This window comes from Augochlora pura, chromosome 7 (genome assembly GCF_028453695.1).
Source record: "Augochlora pura isolate Apur16 chromosome 7, APUR_v2.2.1, whole genome shotgun sequence".
Lineage (NCBI taxonomy): Eukaryota > Metazoa > Arthropoda > Insecta > Hymenoptera > Halictidae > Augochlora > Augochlora pura.
The window spans coordinates 20176963-20194742 of NC_135778.1; the positions used below are offsets into that span (position 1 = coordinate 20176963).

The window sequence follows — 17780 nt, forward strand, 5'->3', positions numbered from 1 at the left end:
GAAATTCGTTCTGACCCTACCATGGTCTCGCATCGAAAGTTTACATTATACGGAAGATACGACTTCATTGCTAAAAGTCTCTAATTTCATTGAGAGGCAACTATACTTCTTAGGCTAGTATCCCCATGCGTATCTTATCGGTTAGGATGACAGACGTACGCGAGAATTAATACGCGAGACGTACAGCAGCAGCGCGAGAATTGGGCGGCTATTTGTCGACACTCGTCCCCAAAGCGTTAAATTCACAGATAACAAAAATACCCAAAGATTTGCTATCTGGTTGTAACGATTGTTGATTACTACTTCAGTTGTTGTATTACGCACACTTTTGAAGACTCACACATTAAGATTGCAATGAATTTGTAATTGTAATGAATTAAACAAAATAATTTGTAATGATTAAAATATTTACAAAAATTGCGAATACTGCGAAACTCGAATACGACACGAGTACATGTATTCTCAGAGAGCATTGACCTTTCGCGAAAACTCAATTAGCAAAGAAAATGATGAATGGGTAGCAACAGGCGCCGCAAACTTCAGGCTGGCGCGTTTATTCACACGTTTCGCGCTTCAGTGACAAATTACAGAGATTATTAGTTCCTCCGTTTGGAGGCGTAACATTTTTTGTTCGCACATCGATATCTGCATCGCTCATAATCATTTACCCGGGCGCCGTCACCCTGTCAATTTCTCTCGCCGGCCAGAGTCTACTTTTCCATTTTCAGCTTCGATCGGCCTGACAGGATTCGCGAACAGGTCACCCGGCAATCCCAGCTTTTCCGTGGGCTTTACCAAGGATTCCGCGTCCAGGTTATCCCGCTCGCTCTCGAAAATATCAAGCAATCCCGAGCTGTTTGATATATTGTCCTCCGGCTTATGTAGAATATCCATGATCGCCGGCTTCCCTGCGACCTCTATCTCCGCTGTTTTTTCGGACGCTTCTGCAACCGTTGCAGAAACCGTCGAACTATCTTGAATGGAAGTTTCCGGCCTAGTAGTGGTGCTGGTACCCTTTCTGCGATTAAATAAATTTAAAGGTCTGAAAAGATTGCTTAGAACACTCGTAGATCCCTCGGACTCCTGATGACTAATGTTCGGTCTCTGGAAAAAACTTTGAACCTTCTGCACGATCGCCAACTTCTCCGTTTTGTTCATAATATTATGAATCGTTTGGAATATTCTATTTTTGTTTGGCTTTACCGTCGAAGCCTCCTCTTCGGTTCCTTGACCCTCGATTTCGGATCCGGAGTTCCTCGACAGATGAATATCAAACTCGGTTTTTATCTGCTGATCCGGTGTCAGTCTTTGAGTCGAGTCAAAATAGTGGAACGGAGAGCCACTGGGAATGGGGTAAGGCCTCTCTTCAACAACTCCAGCACCCGGTTTCAACGATATCACAATGTGCTCGAGTTTCTCCTTGGCGGGAGCACTCTGGACACAGGAATGGCAGACCGTCTGGTCGAAGTCGGGTTTCGCCAGCACAACTGGCTTCTTAGCCGGGATAGGTCTGACGGCTGGCTCGTTGAAACCCAGATTCGCGCTGCCCCCAGAATTCTGGTTGCCGTCGAGTACATGATTGACGGGATTCTGACAATTGCCTGGTTTATTGTTCGGTTTCCCAGTTTCTGTCGGATGGACGGTCGGCTTCGGCTCGAAAACTGGTTCCGAGGGTGGAACGGCTTGGTAGTCGTCGCACAATGGGATCCCGATGTCAGGTAGGCAGTTGTGGGCCACTAGGGTGGCAGTCATCGGCGCGTTCAAGACCTTCGTGAAGTAGATTTGCTGCGGTTTCTCTGTGGTTTCGCCTCTTATGCCAAGGTATATTCTTTCTTCGATGTTCTCTTCCATGGTTCTCGTCAACTCCGGTGTATTCAGCGATCTGCTTACCGGAGCCTCTGCCGAGATTTCGGACGACTGTAGGAGAGGTGTTAAGGATGTTGATGCATCTTCTTCTTCTCGCGATGGAACAGCCGATCTCAAGTTTGTTTGTTGCAAGTGGTGATCACTGGTTTCCCGATAGACACCTTTAGCACTCGCACTTTCGTAATCATTTTCAAGTTTTCTAAGAGCTAAGTAGCAAGGTTTCACGCCTTTAGCTGCCATCAGGCAGACAGGTTGACGCCACCTGACAATTTCGATCGGTCGTGCAGGTTCCGTCACCGTCGGTGTCTGATTGGCAAGCCAGAATTTGCTCAGGTCCAACGTTAATATGCTGGAAACCAGCGTCAGAAATATTACGATGCTGCCCGCGATCTTCATGATCGAAGAGTAATTTTGTCAGAGATCTCTGCGCGTTCTTGCTCCGATTGAAAACTTCGAGGTTCGATGGTTCGAGCCTGCTTCTAAAAATTCTACTGATTTCGGAGGAGATCTCGGAGACGATGGGAGGCAGACTAAAGGGATCCATAGAGAGGCAGGTGCATTTATAGTCGGAAAATGACCAGCGTTAGCTGGAGTGGAAAATATGTGGAATTTCGAGGGGTTCGCTCCCCTGCTGGATAAACCGAGCACCTTTTCAGAGACTGACGAAAACCTGGCCGCCGATTAGGCGAGTCCGAGAACACGTTCGAGTTGAAACCAATTTTAGGGCACTTTAACTGCCGCCGCTAGCGTTGCGTTAATTACCCTTTGGGGGGTGCAGCGTTTATGTACTGGACCGACGACGCGGCGCGGAGCGGCGACACAATTGTCGAAACTGCATTTTCGAAGGATTTTGCCGATAACGATGCTTCAAAGGATCCGAAATTACTCCTTTCGTTGGTGCCTTTATTCTCTTTGCTGTTTCATTTTGTCATTTCATTGTTTAACGCTAATCCTATCGAGCTAGTCAAAATGACTTGTATCACAATGTTTATTTCGAAGCGGTTGAAATTCATAGATTCCTTCGTAGAAGATTAATGAATAAATCGTAACGATAGCGAGGGATTTAAATAAATAGTATCTTGTCAGAGTTGTGAAGCAGCTAAAGATAGTCAACTGCATGTTCCATTCATTTCGTATTTATTCCAAAGTATTCTAAAGTGTCCAGAGTTTACAAAACTATTTTGGCTTTACTGAGATTTTAATGTAAACTACGGAATGGAAATGATTTTTCTGCGATGAATTTACTCAACATCGACATTTTTTCTTCTGCAAAATAAGGATTGTCTTCGTTGATTGCAAGGAGCAGAAGTTAAATAGATACTTATTGTTTTATCACTTTTACACAGTCGAAATAATAAAACAGTCTTCTTTAAATCTCTATTTTGTTTTCATCATTTTTTAGTTCATGTATTCAGTATTTCGATAAATCATTATACACGGTTATAAAGTTCAATATGTAACGACTACGTTTCAGTTCATCAGTCTGGTAATTATTGCAAATGTATAGATAACTTGCAAGAGCGATTACGGAAACGCATGCATTCGTGTTCGGGTTTTTGGTTCATTAATTGGGGCAGTATCTTAACAGGGTCACAGGAAAGTGTTAATGCTATTAAGTAATGTTACGATGGTTAACGTTACTGCCAAAGTGCCTGTTGGCACGCAACACCGCCGAGCCTTGTGCTTTCACATTGTGTGTTTCCAGGGTGCTACGAAATCTGCGCTCGCTAATTTCAGTACAATAAAAACGATCGTTTTTTTTAGTATCAGAACTGTTTTCTGCATTTGAAAATTATATGTTAGTTAATAAATGTTGAGAGCGTTGTAGTTTATAATAACGCCTTGTTGGATGGTACATTCTTGCGAGCATTTTAATATTCAGGACGGCTTTGCGTGTTTTGAGCGATGTGTATGGAAGTAATTAAAATGAGGTAACACGAGCCATCCCAGATATGTCATAAATGTTCTATTTAAAGAGTACCATATGAGAATATCACGTCTCTTTTATATTAAGAAAATATTGCACGCTGGAGGTCATAAATTCCGAAAGAATTCGTTCTAAAATAATCCAGAGTGTTTGCGCCGATAACAACCGAGTTAATTAATTGTAGATTACCATGAAATTATATAAATAACTCTTTGTTGATCATTAATTTGGTCACGAATTATCTCGTGATTCGATAAGTGCAACTGCGATAAATTACTTCTTTTGTGTAAGCGTGCACCGTTATAGAAAGCTGAAGATCGACCTCTGCTATCATTTGATTTAGGACAGTCGAAAATTAGATACGAAAGCATAGCTTGCAGACTTAGCCGAATCCAAAGTATAATTACAAAAATATATTGCAGGTAGAAAACTGCATCTACGGAAGGGGCTAGCCATACGAACGAAGAAAAAGGTACCGGCAACCGGTCCATTTAAATTCCATCTAATCTCCATTCCCCCCATGAGAGCCCGATGCACTCATGGAGTAACCGGTTTTATACACTTCCGAGATGGCCGAGTCACCGAAAATCTCGATATGAACAAAACGATCGCCTCGACTGGGAATAACGAACAGGAAAGGATGGGACAGGACAGTCTCTGGAAAAATACTAGAAACTCGCCTGATGAGAGACACGTTAATTAGCACTAGATAAAATACTTGCTTGTCTTATCAAAGCTCTCATTTCGGATCAACTCGGTAGAAATAGCAACGAGTTTTTCGATGACTGCCTCAGCAATTTGCTACAACTTTGTAATTAAAAAATATTTCTAGATAAAAAGAATGATGAAATACTCTCTGGCATAGGTCAAGTTAAGCATTTTAAGATTAAAGTATTGTCAATAAAATCTCTTGATTGCTTGTTGATATTATAAACTGTTTGAAAGTGGCAGTGATAAAATGAATGTCACTGAATATAATTATTTGAATACAGGAATTAACTAGGTTAAAGTGTTAGATGAGAATTTGATTACCAGGTAACTCATAATTCTTCTGAGCAGTAATGGATGTTGTTACGAATGAAATTAATGAGTCGATTAATCTATGTTTTACCATCTTGAATAAATCAAAACGCATATCGAATAAGTCCTTTTAAATAAGCCTTTCACAGTCTCAAATATAAATATAGAGTGAAATATAGAAGAGTTGAAACTTATCATGTCAATAGATCACGTAGACTGTCCAAGATGAATGGAATATTCTGTGCAATAAGGAATTTGGGAACCAGACAAAGTCTCAAGAGAACTATTCTTTTATCGAATGCATGCCCATCAAGTCATTTTCGAAAGATTTGGCTACTCACCCAGGAGCTTGACGAACCTGAAACGAACTATTATTTTAGTGTATCTGTAAATGCATCTGTACGGTCTCGTCAATCGCTAACCAACGAATTTATAATCTCTCCACCGATCTCTTAGGTCTAATGTAAACTGCCTAAATTGGCTGAATCACCCTGTACAGCCAAAAGTTCGACAATTCACCCAGAAGACCGTCAAGTCCCGTAGAGGGTCGGCTGGTGAACGGTCGTGTCCAGAAAGAAGCCGCGGGAGAGGCTGGATTCTTGCTAGGTATTAACTGGGCCCTCGGAGAGCAAGAGAGGGAGAGAGAGAGGGAGAGAGAGGGAGAGAGAGAGACGAAGAGAGAGAGAGCGCGAAGATGAGCGCGAAGAGGGGGTAGAAGCAGCGAAGAGGAGGGTACAGGATGGGAGGCCGTGGAAGGAGAGGACGGAGGCCGTGGGGCCTGGAGGTGGAGGTGGAGGAGCGATTTCTTCGAGCCGGACGAACGCGGACGGGCCCGCGGTGGATATCGTGTGCGGAGGCTGCGGTTAGAAAGCCTTAAGCCGTGTGCACAGTGTTGCGGCGATGTCCGTGACGATACGGAGGGACGGGTCGGGACGGAACGCGACGCGACGGTGCGGGACGCTACGGCCGCATACCACCTGACCGTCTACGCTGAACGATACCACGCAACCTGTCCAGCATGCACGGTCCTCGCGTACTAACAGTGCCGTACGCTTGACCGACTGGTACCAGTACGGTACCAGTTGCCAGACCTGGCAGCTGCCGCGTGAGCCGCGTGCGTGTCCGCTCCGAAATCGCTTCGAAAATAGTCGAAAAACGCAGCACGTTTCATCGTCTCCGTCTCGGTTACTGATCTCCTGACAAATGGTCCACTCGCCGAACCAACGGGCCGACCGATCGGACGGGGACATTCCCAGGATTCCTGCGGGACGTCTAAGGACGTCCAGCTAGAGGTACGTGGTCAGAGACCTAGAGAGCCGGTGTCTCGCGCCGGCTCCGAGCTCGTTTCCGAGACGTAATTTCTGCCTCGTCAAGCAACGTTGACGCCTCCTCGATTTTATGCCCGACCGACCCGGTGAACTTGAATTCCGGCTCGCATTCCCCGTGGTTCCTGCCTTGTGCTGCCGTGGACAAGGAACTGTTTACCTGTGAACTGCTGCTCCACAGGCTGCTCTCGGGATGCTGCGGGACTGATACCGCCTCTGGATCGGCGGATTGTTAAAAAAGTGCGGGGTTTCTGTGAGGGTACGCTGTCTGCTCGGTGATCGAAGATTTCCTATCGGAGAGCTTAGAGGATTGTGGAACTTTTAGGAATATGTAATTTTTCTTTGCTATACATCACCAAATTGATCCTTGAAAGTTGAGCCGAGTCTTCGGTTTCGTTTTGTGATCCAGTATTAGTTGTGGACCAACAAATCATCCTCAGTAACATAGAATTTTGAAACTTTCCAAAGAAAGTTGAAAGTACTTTCCAAGGGTTTAAACTTGACTCTGTCTCATTTTGTGGTTTAATGGTAATTGTAAATCAACAAGTTATCTCCAAACAATTATGGAACTTTGTAGATGTATAGTCTTTTTTGGCTGTACAAGATCTTTCGAAGGGGCTATAGTTGACCTTTGAAGGTTAGGCTGGGTTTTCGATTTTAATTTTCTCATTCGATATTAATCTTGAACCAATAAGTTGTCATCGACAACCTAAAGTTACCATTTCTTTCGGCATTGTTATTTTAAATATTTTCCAATAAAAATTACAATATGATTGATAAGGATTGAATAGATTTATACAAACGAGTATTTTTAGAGAAGAGGGAGACATGATCATAACTAGATCGCGGAGTTTGATGCAAAGGAAAAATTGTCTTCATTTATAGGAACATAAATCACGTAGAAATTATGTTCTCTCTTTAATGATTCTATTAAGGTGAATGTAATACATCGACATTCTTGAATTCATTTAATCTTTTTATTGATTTATAGTACATCTAGGCTTCTTAGTCATAAATGCATTAAATCCGCAATCTAATTATAACTTTTCATGTAAGTTTATGGTAGAGAAGAATAGTTAAATAAACTAAATAGTACTTAAATAAATTAAAGAGTACTTAAATAAACTAAAGGGTACTTAAATAAACTACAGGGTACTTAAATAAAATAAAGCCAGTAAATAAGACTTTTGGGGACAGCGTCTCGAATATCTTTCGAATAGAATCTTATTGCAAAGATATTCAATCATTCGCATCTAAAACAGCAAAAGGAAATCATGTGAAAAACTCTTACTAAAGTAATGCTAAAAATAGTCTAAATGAACAAGACCTGAGTCACAAAATGTTGCGCGTTAGTTCGCTAGAAGATGAAATCACTGATTCGAAGCGAACGACGATTTCTTACCGAGTTCTCGGGACAACAGATTAAGTAGAATGATCCGCATATATCGAATCGTACAAACTGAATTTAAATTAATTTCTTCACGCACTCACACTCGTGGAAAAAACGAGCGAGCTTCTCAAGTTTCCCTCCTATCATCGGAGACATAAAACTTCCATTCTATCAATATCTATAATTGCCGGTATCTAAGAAAATGATACAGGTATGAGATGACAAAACTGTCAGCTCCGCACGCTTCTAACGTGCATGACCATGCAGAACATGCCGAGACAAGTGTTGCTAGAGAGTTTAACAGTATTTTCGATTATCGACCCGTTTAACTTCTTCAGAGTTACTCAGAGTTACTCAGACTTACAGTTATTTACTCTCGTAATCAGGACATTAAAATGCGACTCTGGTTGAGTTCCTCCAGTCTGATAAGTTTCCGCACTTTCTATAATTATTTCCAGCAGAACAATAGTTTTCTATTTCTCAAACGTTCACTTTTCAGACACGGACACCCTACAATTTCTTTCATAGCTTTCGTGAACAGAATCATTTTGTCGTGAACAATTTCTTCCAAGGAAAGGGGAGACTACCGTGCCCCTATAATAAACGACTATGTACACACACTTGCCGACAAACCTTCTTGCATGGGATAAGGATTTGTATTGTTTCAACGAAGACATTGACTATATTCTTTTTTAACCTTTCAACTCTTTATTTTCATTTATTTCAAAAAATCTTGTTTTTAATTCTTTAAAATTTTGTTCATTTGTAGAATGTATGTACTGAATAAATCATTTTACAGTAGAAAATATGTGTTTATGCTTCACTATAATATTCATTCATTCAAGCGCGAAGCTAATTTTGCTTGATTCTTCGTTCAAGCGAAGTCAGTGCTCAGCTTTTGGAAGTATCAAGGTTAAAAATTAAATGTAATTTTAATTAAAAAATATTTTCTTCTTAAAGGAAATTAACGGATTTTATTGTTAAATGAAATGCGCAATAGAATTAAACATTTTGATGATGATGTAAATTCTTTCTACTCAAATAGGTCTTTTACATTTGCACTTTACACTCTTTTCGAAAATAATCACTGTAAAATCTACATTCTGTCAACTCAAACAAATTTTTACACTTGCATGGCCTTCTTCTAACTGGTCGCAAGAACGTCGCTGAACAGAGAGTTCACTGTCAGCTCTTATAGACTGACGTCGCACTTAACATTAACGAGATGCATTCTCGTTGAAATAGCAAGTTAAATTTAAAATATCAACGATATGTAAAGTTTCTTAGCTTTTGCTGATAAGCGTACATCGACGAAGAAACAGTCGAATTTTACTCTGACTCATAAGCAGACTGCTGATTTCCAGTATTATAATAAAAATGAATGCCTGCAATCGGAAACAGTAGAAACATTAAAAGGCTTTAAAAGCATCGACACTTGCGTTATACCGAAGTGGCTAAGTGCCCTAGATGTAGACAACTTTTATTTTGTATAAACATCCGCCGTCTATCCACGGAACGAATTGTTGAACCCGCTAAAAATTTTCACATGAAAGATTCATCATCCCCTCCGTTAATTCCAAGGAGCCCTAAAATTCGGAGAGAGCGCATCGATTCTTCAAACCGCGTTGAATTCATCATTTCGGCGATTGCTGACAACGTTAAATAGTTCCTCGAACACAAAACGATCTTCGACTCTGTATGTAATTAGCGGGGCGTTATCGTTCGTGATCTTAATTTCACCATATTGGACTGTAAATTTGCCCGGGTGCAACCTCGAAGGTATAACGTCTTCTCGTAATCACATTCAAATACTCGGGAGCGTCTTTGACGGCCATCTGGCCTCTGGAACAGCCTCCATAAAAGATTTACGATTTTCTCACAGATCCTCCGATCACGAGATCACGGTTGAACGCTTCTGGGGCTGCGATTGCATAAGCCGACCATTGTTGCACGCCAAAAATATTCCCGATTTTTCTCTCTCTCTTTCTCTCTTTGTCTCTCTCTCTCTCTCTCTCTCTCTCTCTGCAGGATTCGATGCAGTGTTGGGGCCAAGCGGTGCTCTCGCAGGTGCAACTTTCGATGCACGATTTAGAGGAGTTAGAAAGTGCGACGGTGCTTCGTTGTTTCTCTCGTCTTTTCTCCTTGTTTCCACCGCGGGCGCACCCACGTGTGGCGGAAACGACGCGTGTTTTTGATTAAACCGCTCGCGTGCGGTTAATGTCTGTTTGTTTTTCTGTTTTTGCCCGTCATCTCCCCGCGGAACAGAGATCGAGGACGGAATTGCTTTTAGAATCATGGGCCAAGCGGGAACAGAGCGTAATTGGAGTGAACGCGGCACGGGATTATAGAAAGTCAAAGCTGCTTCAAGCGGTCCTAGAAATTTTCAATCTAAGGCGCGCGCCGTTCGCGAGCGTTTGCATTTTGCTGTTTCAAAAGTTCATTTCGTAACGCGTGATCTTGGGTTGGGCAAACGAGCATGTGCAACGGCCGTTGTTATCTTTTTGCTAGCTTGTTACTATTTCCTAAACTTCGGTTTGTTTAGCTGCGCCGTTCGATTGCTTCCAAAATTAATTGTTCATTCTAATTACTTGCAAGTGAATCGCATATTCTTGTAAATACTTTTAGGGAAAATTATTCTGATCCTTGCGAGAATACTTTTCACGATTTTATGGTATACGTGGCTAGAAACACTTAAAATCCTTCCTACCAATTTTGTTTGATGTATTTTTCAGTGTACCATGTTAACACTTTGCACTCGAAGCTATTTTAACTGCAAATCTGAAATAATTGTCCTGGCTTATAGTATTTCCACTTTATGTGACAAAATGAATTTATGCAAAAATGAAAAATTAACAATTTTCTAAACCTAAACTATGTTAATGTAAAGATTATTTTGGAACGTGATAGAACAATTTTAGTGATGTCTCAGAGACATACACGAGTGTAGAGGTTAATATAATTCGTTCGTCATGCGATGCTTTGCGAATGAGTATTTTTTGAAACATTAAAGATTAATTCTTAGTATACCAGATATATTTCATGAATACATACCACCAAGTCCGAACTGTTTTTCATACTGAGTGAAATTACGTACTAAAGATTTGTGAATCAAGTGTAAGAAAACAAAATTTATTTTATAAAAAATCAGTGATATATTTTCATCTACTCTTTCAAAGTTTCTTGGCAGTTATCACGGTTGCATTTATTTCTGCATCGTATAAGGCAGCGTTAGATCGTCAAGGGTTAAACATCTCCTACAAAAATTAGATCATTTGTAAAAAATACTGATCCTCCGTTATTTCATTAACGTCTGATACGCACATGTTTAGGAACTAGATACGCAACTCCAATGCCATTCAGCGAATATTATCGCTACAATTGAGTGAAACAAACGTGTTTCACGTTGTTCTGAAAACTAGAGTACATCCAGAAATAATTGTCAACGGCTGTAGACAAGGTGATACCGAATAATTTGCATGGTCATGCTGCCAGCTACGCTAAGCTAACATACTATTTACGCAACCTCGAGCTCTCTATTTACTGGCTGGAACGTTACTTCACGTGGTCTCGACAATAAACCCGACTTGGAAAAACTGGAACGAGGAAAATTACGTAATATACGTCAGCCAGAATGTTGCGATGCTCGTCGTTAGATTTAAAGACGTTGACGACCTCCAGAATAGAGGAACCATCGTTAACGGCCGACGACGTTGGGATGTTAAAATATGTGCTAACGAGTTTAGTTGTAGCTATCGAAACCAGAGTTAGGTAAAATATTATTCGGACGACGGATAAGAGATAAAGGCCAACGCAAAAATAAAAATAATGAAGGAATTCAATTTTATGCGAGTAGAATTTTACACAACTAAATTCATTCGATTACGAATCCATTTAAATAAGAATTCGTTCGAGCAATGTTTCGTTCCAGTAAGAATTCAATTGAATAAAACTTTAATCATATCATCGTTTTGAATACAAATGATAGAATATATAGTGCTATTTTTATAGTTTATCAGTTAAGAGATTGTTATTTGTAGAAACGTTGATCATTGATGTATGATTAAATAATCTTTTAGGAGTTCGGAGAAAGAAAATTTTACAATTCCACAAGTTGACTATTTATGAAATATTTTTTATAAAATAACGTAAAAACGAATACAAAGAATAATTATTGGTATTATTATTTCTACAAAATTGTAATCTCTGTTCGAAAAATTTGTGACGAATAATCGTTATTCGAATAAAATATTAGACTAAAACGAATTCTTTCAGATAATTATCTTAGATAAATATCTATCCGATGAAATTCGAATCATCCTCGCCTCTCGAGGTTTATAATGACAAACAACATGGTTTGAATCTTTCAGCTTACAATTAAGTACACAGTTCAGTTCACAAAAGCTTAGCGACTCTTCACATTATTAACGAATCGCGATGGTCATTCAAGACTCTATACGAGAGAGCTGAATTTATTAACAAAACAGCCTCCGAAATACATGTAGTTATTTTTATACTCGAGAAGCGAGTCGTGAGTATAAAATTTTGATGCTTTTACGCGCGTGTGTGGATTAAAGTGCGATCTGTCGAAGAATTATTTCCAAGTCGGTGCCCACTACACAACAAATCACTTTCAACTCGGCATGTACCGTGATCCAATAGCTGTCGTTTCTACACTCTAGAATGAAACTCGCACGAGTCTACCCTTAACACTTTGACAACAGCTGCACCCTTCTACTCAGGAGTTTCTGAGAAATCTATAACGTAGAGTTTGCAAATACGCGAAACAAAAAACAAACAGTACTGCGAAATCCTACATCAATTTTCAAGTAGACATTCTAAAAAGAGAAAGCTTCATACATACAGTAGATGTCCCAATGTTTGTAGAGACGTTTCAATTTGTACCATATTCAAGCAATGTTTTGAACTTCTGCATTACCCAACAATAATTTAACATAGTCTCGACGCTCCAAAATGGGACCAGGTCATGGATGAAATTGAAAGAAAAAAAGTGCTTGAATATTTGATAGAGTCATTGTAGATTCTGCTTGTAGAAAAACCCGTTTGAAACATTAGCTTTGTATATCATACGTAGACTTCATTGGAATCAGCATGCTACAGTTACGCGATGCCTGTCGATGGCTAGAGAGAATTTCTATTCGTATAAACATTTATACATAGACCAATGACAACTGGCGAAGGTTCTTCTCACGTGACAGAAGCGTCTATGCAGATCCGGTGGCATCGATAAACGCCAGATGAAGAGAACCGCTCATATACAAAGCAACGCAAGTACACGATGAACAAGAGTCACGTGTAATAACATGATTATGCGTTGCACACAATCGCGTGTGTTCACCAATTCCCGCGACTGCGATGACGTGACCACACTGTCGTAGGTGCCGCTACACGTGTGCGTTCCCATTACGAATACCGGGGGCTCACATACCTGTCCATTCATGGCGAGGACGTTGCGACGACAGAACCACACGATCCTGAATTTATTCTCCGGTTTTCAGGGGGTCTTGCCGCAAAAATTAGGTGTTTTTTCGAAATTTTTCGTGACTAAGCAAACCATTTAAAAGCTCGCGAATTTGCCGGAAATCCTTCCGGTTTATGCTAAATTTTTTCTAAGGAGACGACTGTACAAAATTAGAACGGACTCGTCAGAGTGGACCGAAACGAGAAAATACATTTTCTAAAATCTGCTAAAATTGTTTTAAAAATATCCAAATACTGCATAATACATGATGCATTTGTAATCTAATCTCAACTTACCAAGAAAACTGTTGCACAATTTTCGAAAGTTGAGTATGGCGTAAAAACTTGACAAACTTGAAAGAGCTCTTTAATTTATTCGACGCAATTTTCTATGTTATTCGAGTAAACATTCGCAGTATGAAACAGCGCACGGGCGGTTCAAATGTCAAGCATGCAGCACGCCAGTGCCACAAATGCGAGATTAAGAAATTCGACAATAAATCTTCGAAACCTGCTTCAACAGGTAATCTGCATTTTTGACGGTGGAATGCTCACGGTTTAATTAATTTAGCGGAGGAAATATTGCAGTGTCACTTGGCCCCTCTTCAACGAAAAATTTCGCGCATGGTAAACTCGATTGTGCGGAAAATGAAAAATCACCGCGATCCGAATTGTTCGCACGCCAGCCTCGGAACAGAAAAATCCGGTGCTCCTAAATTTCAACCAAGTTGGGCAATTTGTGTGCGAGGGGAAAAAAAGGATCTCCATGCAGAAAATGGGAAATTCTGGCTTTTAAATTTCTGCCAACCTATTTCATACTTTTCCTTTTCTCTGAAAAGATCGAACCCCATAAATTTCTGTTCCTTCGTTCCGCCTTATGAAGCCCAGAAACACTAGCTCCGTATCTTCATAAAAATGTATGATCGATATTTTTCGTAGTTTTATTAGCAACGTTAAAGCTCCATAAGCTATTGCAAAATTTCCTGTCAACTTCACAACGATAACTCATCCCTAAAGTACTAGGCAATTTGTTATTTGAAATATTGAAAAATCACTGCGAAAATAAACTGGAATCTTGAATTTGTGAATCCCGTTAATAGAATGCTTAATAATTTTGCTGTTTCCAGTAACAATTTAATAATATTCTTTCGAGCAAAAAACTATTAATTTGTGACTAGACGGTAGATTTTTATGCAATATTAAAACTATCTATATCCGTTGCAAGAGATGGGAGCTAAGTAAAAAATTTGTTCCTTTTTAAAATAATGTTATTAGACTTAAAAGAATACAGTGGCGTTCTTTAATTATTTTAATCTCGCTACTACTTTAAACTGAAACTGCTCATTTTTATCATAAACGTATCAAATACGTAGTCTCACGACGACACCCGAGATAATTTAATTTCATATTTGAATTACTGTCGTTTTAATCTAAATAAATCTTTAATCTAAATAAATAAATCTAATCTTAATAAATCCTCCCATGGTATCTAATATTTAAAAGATCGTATATGAAACGATGTTTGTTCATTTAAAGCGTAAAGCAAACGTGGATAATGTTATATTCTGGAATTATCCGTGATAATCTTCGCATAAAATTGCACGAAGTTATCTCATTCTTTCCATCGAGGTCCACAACTGAAAACAACGTTTCGGAGCGCGGATCGGATTGAGCACAAGAAAGATATTCCGGGGTTTATTTAGGACCCACAGTCGCGCAGATACGCGCGGACCGAGAAAAAATATCACGGTTCTCGCGAGCACCGGGGAATCACGTTTTGAATTCATCGAAATCCGCAACCTGGCTATTCCGGATGCAGCAGCAGAGATCGGCGTCAGCGAACGTCTTATCGCGATGCAGGAATAGCTTAACTCGCGGGCTCGCATATTTTTCAGTGTTACGCTTCGGATCTGGCATTGCAAATTCGCGTTCCGTTTCGTCGCGGTGGAACACGGTTCACGGTAACGAGAGTACGACTTTCAAATGCGCTCGGATGATTTACACCGTTCGATCGACAGAGCATCGCCGTTGTGATTTTACGGTTGTTGTTCCGGTTAAATCGCCCTCTCCCGATTTTTGCCAAGATTATTTCAAATTTCGAATCCCGTCTACGAATTTAAACTGAAGCGGCACGGTACGCGATGCTTCAATTAAAAAAGTGTCGCGGAAGTAATACATGCTCGCGCAATCACGAATAAATGATCAACGGATTAAAGGATTCATGAAAAAAGTGGAATAATCTGGACACCTTTTTCCGCGAACCGAGGAAAATGTGCATGAACGAATACCTATTATTAGACCACCATTATGCTAATTCTAGTTTTGCATAGGACGAATATTCATAAAAATTGGAATATGAAAAAACTGCAGTTACCGATCTTGTAATAATTGGCTTTTCATGTATTTCTGATAAAAACGATTAGGTAATATGGCAAGCAAAGAAGAAGAAATTAAGCACATTCTTGTTAGATCAGTAGGCACGAAATAGATAGATTTATAAAGTTATTATTTATTATTATATAAATTTATAACTTTATCATAATATATAACAATATATATATAACATAATATATTATTATTTTATAAATTTATAAAGTATGCATTTCGTACTTAATGATTCAATACATTCTCCTCAATTGATTAAAATCTTCGAAAGAAAAAATACATTTTGATCTGTCCTGTGCTACTGATTCGGGAAATTTTTATTTTGCAATAAAGATTCGCAGTCTAATAATAGTTGATTAAAACTTGAAAATTCGTGTTGAATATTGGATTTTATTAAATATCGAATATTATTTTTATCGAAGTTATGCTGCTAATACTTTGCGTATAAGCGGCTAAGGAAGAGACCCATTAATTCGCTTGCGGTCGTTCGATGCGGAAATCGTTGGATACTGTGGGCGAGCGATGACGTTACGCGCAATGCACCGTTAAAGGGTGTGTTCCCGGCATTCTTTGGATGATCATTGGATAGAAGGTCACCTGCCCGAGGAAAAGATATGACGTGCGGCATGGTTGAATAACTGGGAGTGTGCTATGTGGAAATTCATGGCAATAGTGTTAACGCCGATAAGAAGCTCTCCTTAGCCTGCCAATGGAACGAGCGCAATAACTAGACCGCAGATTTTATGCATGTACAATAAAAATGAATAGACGAAGTTTAAAACGATGAGAATATTAGCATAATTTAAGCACGACTATGTACTAGTTCCAACTCGCTGAAATTATTGAGGAAATAACGAAACTATTTAATTCATGTTTATTACAGTCGACGAGGATATTCTTTATTTTGCGCAAAGATTTATTTTACTCTGCATAAACATGATTTAATAAATGATTTCATTTCTCGTACAGTCCGTTATCCGTGTACACTCGTTACAAATCGAAATCGGAGCAATCCGTAAATTGCACTTGTGATTTCAAGTGCTTGAAAAATGTATTCTACAAAATAGTGCACTATTTTTTATACAATTGATATTTTTGTGTAACATAATTTGCTTCTTGTTTAAATTACTAATTGATATACCCAATTGCTAGGCATATAATTTGATCAGAGAACAAACGGTAATTTTTCTTGAATTATTGATGTCAGTGGGAAATAAATGTCTGACCGTTGTCTTATGCATAAATGTCTATGGTCTGCCTGCAACATGTTGATTAATACTGTGAAAGACTAAGAGATAGACGATGTCAAGGTAGCCATTGTAACCCTTGAGAAGGTTACGGCATAGTTCGCTATAGCAGAAAAGCAGCAATAACTCAGAGGCAAGGACGAACGGACCATACGTTCGGAACAATTTATTTTATTGTCTCTAAGTGCTAAATCGACTTCTCGACAAGGTGTTGCTTGTTGCGAAACACTACAGTTCGGTGTAGAAACGATATGTTTCCGATTAATACTGTGTGCCAGGGTCTGCGACTAATTGACTGGTCAAACTCTGATAAGACGTTCGAGAACGTTCTCCCCTTAAATGGAGGACTCATCGATTTATTGCTCCTCTTCCAACATAACGCGCACTTAAACAGTCGATTAACCATTTACAACGTGCCTAATCGCTTCTTAAAAACAGTTTTCAAGACAGCCTAAAACGTAGGTGTAAGAGCAATTTTAGTTTTATCGTACAAACATTTTCAGAATTCTTCGATGAAATTATCGAGTCACTGGACGAAATGATTAAAATATATTACTGAAACAAGTCTATGAAACACTAAAACGTTGAACATAGTAGAATTTCCAAATAAATTTGTTCTTCGCAACGTTGTCAATAATTAATCATGTTTAGTTCGAATATATTGGAAATATATATATTTCTGTATCGTTTCGAAAAAGTGAGGATTAGTAAATGCGCCAAAGATTTATATTAATTGCATTTGGGAAACCGTTATTTTAACGGATATGCATAATTTGACGCGAATGTATGAAATATACATGAGCGTGCGCATTTATAGCACCTCTGTTATCGACGATGCTTTAACGAGTAGTTTAATGTCGTCCGATAACATTCACAAGTTATTACTAATAATACATGACCGGCATTAATTCTTACATATAGGTAATTACAACGTCCTCTAATTACAACAATTTCAGCAATAATATTTTTTATTTTTACTAGACCCCCAAAAAGTTTTTCGACGATATTTCTAATAATTAATTCAATGGCCTAAAAATGTTTTCAAATATGTGATTCACGCGACAGGAATGCCTATTTAACGTTAATAAATTCCAACGATCCTACATTCGAAAGGTACACTATGTTAGAAAGAAATGAGTGAC

The 17780-nt window shown here is 39.3% G+C and overlaps 1 protein-coding gene across 2 annotated transcripts in view; it reads left to right on the forward strand.

The window, feature by feature from the left end:
• The first annotated feature begins 5659 nt into the window (after positions 1-5659).
• The window catches only part of LOC144472471 (uncharacterized), an 85886-nt gene continuing 73765 nt past the window's right edge, over positions 5660-17780 (forward strand). For both annotated transcript variants that reach the window (XR_013494423.1, XM_078185593.1), the window contains exon 1: positions 5660-6105. The gene's annotated coding sequence lies outside the window, so the exon portion shown is untranslated. The remainder of the gene's footprint in view (positions 6106-17780) is intronic.